This window comes from Carassius auratus, chromosome 7 (genome assembly GCF_003368295.1).
Source record: "Carassius auratus strain Wakin chromosome 7, ASM336829v1, whole genome shotgun sequence".
Classification (NCBI taxonomy): domain Eukaryota; kingdom Metazoa; phylum Chordata; class Actinopteri; order Cypriniformes; family Cyprinidae; genus Carassius; species Carassius auratus.
Window position 1 is genome coordinate 24951257 of NC_039249.1, and position 7769 is coordinate 24959025.

Genomic DNA, 7769 nt, shown 5'->3' on the forward strand with positions numbered 1-7769 from the left:
TGTCCCTCGTCGGCGCCGGTAGTTGAGCTTATCTTCCGCTGACAGGAAGTGGCTGGTCCTTTTCCGCAGACTCCAACATGGTGAGTGCCTTTCGGTCGCGGTAGCCTCCCAAAATAATCCACAATCATCAACGTTTTAAAGAGCAGAGTCTTTCATTAATGTATAAAATAATGTTCTCTTGCCCCATTAAAGATGAACAACATGTAAATTGTCACGAAACAGCGCAGATGTAATGTTATAACGGTTAACGGAACATGCTTAGCTCAACCGCCTAGCGGTAAAGAGCACTCGCTGGGTTATGACAGTATAATGTAAGTTTTTGAACTAGTTCTAGAGTTTTAATAGGTTTTTTTGAATGAATGTGAAGTGGAATTTATAATAGGCTTACGGTTGGTTAATCTTCGTGTTCCATGTATTTTAATAACACGAAGAAATCTAAAGGCCTTGCTTTGTCCGAGCTGGTGCACTTGGTGCAGAACACTATACAGTGCATGTGTACACGTTTCGGCTGCACGATATTAATTTCTGTTGTCGAGTTGAATTATTTCTGTTCTTGTTCAGGCCCGAGGACCGAAGAAGCATCTGAAGCGTGTCGCAGCTCCTAAACACTGGATGCTGGACAAACTCACTGGAGTGTTTGTAAGTGGATCTTTCTTAAAGATGCTCTTTCAGTTTGTAATTAAGAGTTTTAGATAATAAAAATAATGAAACGCATTTTTGAGAGAAATTTGTAGAATCTGCCAAGGGTTTGTAAGAAGCCATGTTGACCTGTTCAGTGTAAAGTCTTGTGTGCGTTAACGAAGTTATGTTACCTCTGCTAACAATTATGCTCAAAACAATAAACCAAGTAACGTGATGTTGTATGGTATTGAATTGATTTGTTGATTTGATTTCCATAGGCTCCTCGTCCGTCCACCGGTCCCCACAAACTGAGGGAGTGCCTGCCCCTCATCATCTTCCTGAGGAACCGTCTCAAGTACGCTCTGACCGGAGATGAGGTCAAGAAGATCTGCATGCAGAGGTTCATCAAGATCGATGGCAAGGTCCGCACAGATGTCACCTACCCCACTGGCTTCATGGGTGAGTCCTGCTGCACTCGGCTCCAGTGATTCATTCACTGCTCTGGTGTTTTAGCTGTCATCTACAAACCTACAGATTAAAGCAAGATGGATACATTAGCATCCTGTATGAAACTCAAATTTTATAGTAAGATGACCGCAGTTATGTTCAAATGCAAGTGGAAAAACCGTTAAGTTTGAGTGTTTCTCATTACAAATCCAATGAAATTCTGCAATCATCTGTCCACAAATTGTGACAAATGAGTATATCTGTGAACCTGATGCTGAGAACGTTGGCTCGGGAGCTGGGTGCATGTAAATGAACGCAGGGCCACACTTCCTTGTGGAGCACGCAGCTCAACAGATTGTGTACTAAATTTCAAAATGCAGTAAGCCATACCAAGATTTCAGATTTAGCTCAGTGTAGATTAGCTACAGCAATGCTTCCAAACTGTGTTAACCCTGTGGAGTTGATATACGTGTTATGAGGCATTTTCTCCTGATAACCCCAAAAAGAAACTAGATAGTAAAGTTTGTTTTCAAACTTTAAGTTGGCTTGAAAAAGCCTGGCCAGAAAGTTAGAAAAATGTAGAAAGTTTGAAAAGCTTAAAAAGTTTTAAAAATGCAAAAGTTTGAAAAGTTAAGAAGTTTAAAAAAGAAAGTGATTAACATATTACTAGCATTATAAACAAGTGACTACCATGTCGTTAGCATGATAAGCAAAGTTGTTAACATGTTTCTAGCATGTTGAGAGCATGATTTTAGCATGATTAGCATTTTGCTAGCATGTTTCTAGCATGTGACTAGCATGTTTCTAGCATGATTTAGCATGTTGCTAGCATGTCGCTAACATTTTGCTAGCATGATTAGCATGTTGCTACCATGTTTGTAGCATGATTAGCATGTTGCTAACATGTTTCTAGCATGATTAGCATGTGGCTAGCATGTTGTTAACATGTTTCGAGCATGATTAGCATGTTGCTAGTATGTCGCTAACATTTTGCTAGCATGATTAGCATGTTGCTAGCATGTTTGTAGCATGATTAGCATGTTGTTAACATTTTAGTAGCATGATTAGCATGTGGCTAGCATGTCTCTAGCATGATTTTCATGTTGCTAGCATTTTTTAACATGATTAGCAAGTGACTAAGCATGTCGTTAGCATGTTTGTAGCATGATTAGCATTTTTGCTTAGAATTTTGCTAGCATGATTAGCATGTTGCTAGCATTCCACTAGCATGTTTGTAGAATGATTAGCATGTTGTTAACATTTCGCTAGCATTTTGTTAGCATGATTAGCATGTTGCTAATATGTTTGTAGCATGATTAGCATGTTGCTAGCATGTCGCTAGCATGTTTGTAGCATTATTAGCATTTTGCTAACATGTTTCTAGTATGATTAGCATGTTGCTAGCATTTTTGTAGCATGATTAGCATGTTGTTAGCATGTAACTAACATTTTGCTAGCATGATTAGCATGTTGCTAGCATGTTTCTAGCATGATTAGCATGTTGCTAGCATGTTTCTAGCATGATTAGCATGTAGCTAGCATGTCTCTAGCATGTTGTTAGCATGTTTCTAGCATGATTAGCATGTTCCTAACATTTTGCTAGCATGATTAGCATGTTGCTAGCATGTTTGTAGCATGATTAGCATGTTGTTAACATGTTTCTAGCATGATTAGCATGTGGCTAGCATGTCTCTAGCATGTTGTTAGCGATTTTTCTAGCATGATTAGCATGTTGCTAGCATGTCGCTAACATTTTGGCTAGCATGATTAGCATGTTGCTAACATGTTTCTAGCATGATTAGCATGTGGCTAGCATGTCTCTAGCATGTTGTTAGCATGTTTTCTAGCACTATTAGCATGTTGTTAGCATGTCGCTAAACATTTTGCTAGCATGATTAGCATGTTGCTAGCATGTTTGTAGCATGATTAGCATGTTGTTAACATTTTTAGTAGCATGATTAGCATGTGGCTAGCATGTCTCTAGCATGATTTTTCATGTTGCTAGCATTTTATTAACATGATTAGCAAGTGACTAGCATGTCGTTAGCATGTTGTAGCATGATTAGCATGTTGCTAGTATGTCGCTAGCATGTTTTTAGAATGATTAGTATACAACTAGCATGTTGCTAGCATGAATTAAAATGTGACTAGCATGTGGGCTAGCATGGCTAGCAAGTGACTAACATGTTTCTATGCTAATCCAGGTAAAACCAGTTGATTCAGTTAGAAACCAGCTAAGACCAGCGTGACAGTGGCCAAAACTACTTTAAAACCATGGTTTAAAAGCATGTTTTTGACATGATTATCAAGTTACTAACATGTTGTTAACATGTTTCTATGATAATCGAGCTAAAACCAGTTGATTCAGTTAGAAACCAGCTAAAGCCAGCTTTGACAGTGGCCAAAACCACTTTTAAACCATGTTAGAAGTATGTTTCTAGTCTGATTATCAAGTTACTAACATGTTGTTAACAATGTTTCTATGATAATCTAGCTAAAACCAGTTGATTCAGTAAAAGAAAACCACCTTAAACCAGCTAAGACCAGCTAAAGCCAGTCTTGACAGTGGCCAAAACCACTTTAAACCATGTTAGAAGTATGTTTCTAGACTGATTAGCAAATTACTAACATGTTGTTAATATGTTTTTATGATAATCTAGCTAAAACCAGTTGATTCATTAAAGAAAACCACCTAAAACCAGCTAAGACCAGCTAAAGCCAGCTTGACAGTGGCCAAAACCACTTTAAACCATGTTAGAAGTATGTTTCTAGTCTGATTAGCAAGTTACTAACATGGTATTAACATGTTTCTATGATAATCTAGCTAAAACCAGTTGATTCAGTAAAGAAAACCACCTAAAACCAGCTAAGACCAGCTAAGGCCAGCGTGACAGTGGCCAAAACCACTTTAAAACTTGTTAGAAGTATGTTTCTAGTCTGATTAGCAAGTAACTAGGATGTTGTTTTCATTTTTCTATACTAAACCACCTAAAACCAGCTAAGACCAGCTAAGGCCAGCGTGACAGTGGCCAAAACCACATTAAAACCATGTTATAGGAATGTTTCTAGTCTGATTAGTGAGTAACTAGCATGTTGTTAGCATGTTTCTATGCGAATCTGGCAAAAACCAGCTAAAAACAGTGGATTCAGTAAAAACCAGCTAAAAACCAGCTAAGACCAGCGTGAGAGTGGTCAAAACCACTTAAAAACCAGTTTGGGAGACTAGCCAAAACAACTGATCAGCTTAGGCTGGTTTTAGCTGTATTCTCAGTAGAGAGTTTTTAAGGTTTGCCCTGGTAGTAGACAGCTTAAATATATTATAAGCCTTATTTTTCAAAAGTTTGTACCCCCGCAATGAAAGTCTATGGGATTTAAGGTGGTTTTGGTAGTCTGGTTTACGAAAACCATAAGCCGAATCAGTTAGAAAAGATATAGCAACCCGAGTCAGACCAGTCTGAAGGTCTGACCCGAGTTTGGTGGTTCTAGCTTGAAAGCTCTAAGAGGAGATAGTGTTTAAAATTTGGCTCAGAAGAATAATAATAATAATAATAAGATTAAATAGTAGATCAGTAAGTTGGCTTTTTCAAGCCAACTTAATTACACTTTCAGTTTTGATCGTAGATAAGAGCAATAAATCAATCGAATCTGTAAAGGGTCTGCTTTTTTGTATACAGACATAACAAAACTTTGTGCACTTATAAAATAAAGATGACAAACAAGGTGTGCTGTCTGCAGCCTTTGTCTGCGCTGATCTTCATTTAGACATCATCTTTAAAATGAACTGTAACTCAGTGAATACTTAACGAAGAGACATGAGAGATATATCTATAGAAAGCTTGACATATCTACTTTTAAACTAAACAAGTGCTGCCTAAAACAGATATTCTGTGATCGAGTAATCCATATGAAATCAACACAATGTTCACGTCTTTCTTTATTATATTGAACGTGCCATTGAGATTTTATTTATTTATTTATTTTTTACTGTTTGCTTCGCGATGAGAGGAATAAGACAGTTCACCCCAAAAAGATGTGATGTGATTACCTCAGGATTTGAGATTTGGATTTACTCAGAAAAATGGAATTTTGTATTCTATATCTGAACCTTTAATCAGTGATGCTGTGCTGTTCAAGTCCTCCAGTACATTCCTATTCCCAGCTGCATAACACTGAGATGATTCACAAACAACTTTGTTATGCTTGAGCTTGTTTAACATGTTGTTTGTTTTGTTGTGTTTTACTTTCTACTTTCAACAATCTCAGCTAATTGGCTAATTTCAGCTACAGCCCTGTGTACATGTTTAGGCCTTTGGCATATAGCAGTGTCTCCGTATTGAGGCATTGGGTTTATGTTTAAGTTAGTCAGTGTTTTGGATGTGTAACCTTGAATGTTCCAATCTATGAATACCATTTTTTTTTATATATATATATATCTGTAATGTCAAATTCTGCTTCATTACTCATGCCATTGTAATGATTAGAAATGTGGTGTTTATTATTAGTCACTCTTAAATGTCAGTCACATGGTTAATGCCGAGTGTATTGCATTCAATACAATAAGACGTTCTAGTCTTTCCAAGTCTGTGCACTGGCGCTCACAATTGAGCCTGTGAGAGCTGAATCTTACCAGATGGTTGGTCTGCAATCGTCTCATTGATTCTTATCCCTCAGTGTTTATAACACACTCCTTCTCGTAGCGTTTCCACTGTGCACCCATACTTGCCTAGTAGGTGCCAACATGATATTAATCTGCTGTGACTGATTTTCCATCTCAGGGGATGTGGCAGGCTGTTTTTCAGGATGTGATGAAAACATAAGCTGAGGTGGCAATCTGATGGTCAAGTGTTAATGAAATGTTTGCTGTCGTTTCTTCAGATGTGGTCAGCATTGAGAAGACCAGTGAGAAACTTTAGGCTGATCTATGATGTCAAGGGACGCTTCACAGTTCACCGCATCACAAACGAGGAGGCCAAGGTGAGCTTAATGTTCTTGTAAAATAATGGATGGTTGACCGGATTACATCAGTTAATTTGAGACTGCAGATTTTTTTTAGCTTATCCTTTTGTCCTGTTTTAGTACAAAATTGTGCAAGGTGGAGAAAATCCTGATCGGCACAAAGGGAATCCCACATCTGGTGACCCATGACGCCCGCACCATCCGTTACCCTGATCCTATGATCAAGGTCAACGACACCGTCCGCATTGACCTGGACAGTGGCAAAATTACAGATTTCATCAAATTTGAGACAGGTTGGTGAGCATTTTGTCTTAAACTTACACATTTTTCTTATGTGTTGTTGAACATCACTTATTGACTTTTCTTTCTGTGTGTCAATAGGCAACATGTGCATGGTGACCGGAGGTGCTAACTTGGGGCGTATTGGTGTGATCACCAATAGAGAGAAGCATCCTGGATCTTTTGATGTGGTGCATGTTAAAGACAGCACTGGCAACAGCTTTGCCACCAGGCTCTCCAACATCTCGTCATCGGCAAGGTGAGCACATTTAAGATTTAAAATGTTGCTACCTGTTGTTTAATATGGGCTGTTGGCAAGCCGTTGACTGCTTATCTGCTCAAAATGAAGACTTGTGACTTTGTGAACCTTACAATTATTAAATGGCACGTTTCTACAGATTTAGAAAAGATAACTTATTTTAGACTATTTTAAGGAATAGTTGTGCTAATACTATGTCTCTGTCATCAGGGTAATAAGCCATGGGTGTCCCTGCCTCGTGAAAGGGTATCCGCCTGACCATTGCTGAGGAGAGAGACAAGAGACTGTCTGCCAAACAGAGCAGCAGCTAAGTCAACAGACTAGCAAACGCCTTGGTTTCAAATAAAAGGTTATTTACAACTACAAGCGAATCTTGTCTTTTGTTGAAACATGAAGTGAAGAGACTAGAAGATGTTTTGTTGCAAATGCAGATGCCCTGAAATATAAATGGTTGTTTTTTTTTTTTTTTTTTTTTGCAATCAAATAGTTCTCTATTAGACTTGTCTTTATCTTGTATACCCACTCTTCTGAGAGAGTGTGTATGTGACAAGTGTGCAAGACTGTCAGATCTGGTAAATGCCAGAGCTAAATACACACTATCACTAATACTGCTCATAGCGCTATTTGAGGCCCAGTGTATCCAGTCATTCATCATTTTCACGAACTCTGGTGGCTGCTCTGGAGTTGTGTAATGTTAAGGAAAACTTTTCCAATATTAATTTAATTTGATATCCCATAATCTGGCATCAAGTGTTGCATTTTTTTTTTTATTGGTTCAGAGATGGGTTTAGTAAAACATTTTTTTTTTAATTGGTTCAGAGATGGGTTTAGTAAAACTTTGACAATTCTCTTTTAGCACCTTAATTTAAAGCATCACAAATACAAAATTTTGTAAACTGTAACATAGGAGTACTGAACAGACATTTGTAAGTACTGAAAATCTAGAAGGATTCTGGTCATGTTTGTACACTTGTAAAAGGTGTTGGATAGGCTCATAGTTTAAGGTGAAAGTATACTATAAAGTATTTTTTATTGTCACTAGGGAGAAATTGATCTTGGGCTTAGAGGACCCTGCATCACATAACTCACAATTAACACATGCATGGTCACAAAAATTCCTTGAGTTCCTACTTAAGATCCACACACACCTGCGTTCTTCATGCACAATTGAACTCTTGGGCCAAATACAGGACATATGTTGAGTAGG

The 7769-nt window shown here is 38.0% G+C and overlaps 1 pseudogene; it reads left to right on the plus strand.

Annotated features, from left to right (window-relative positions):
* On the plus strand, positions 1–6925 carry LOC113106317 (40S ribosomal protein S4, X isoform-like; annotated as a pseudogene).
* Positions 6926–7769: the final 844 nt, after the last annotated feature.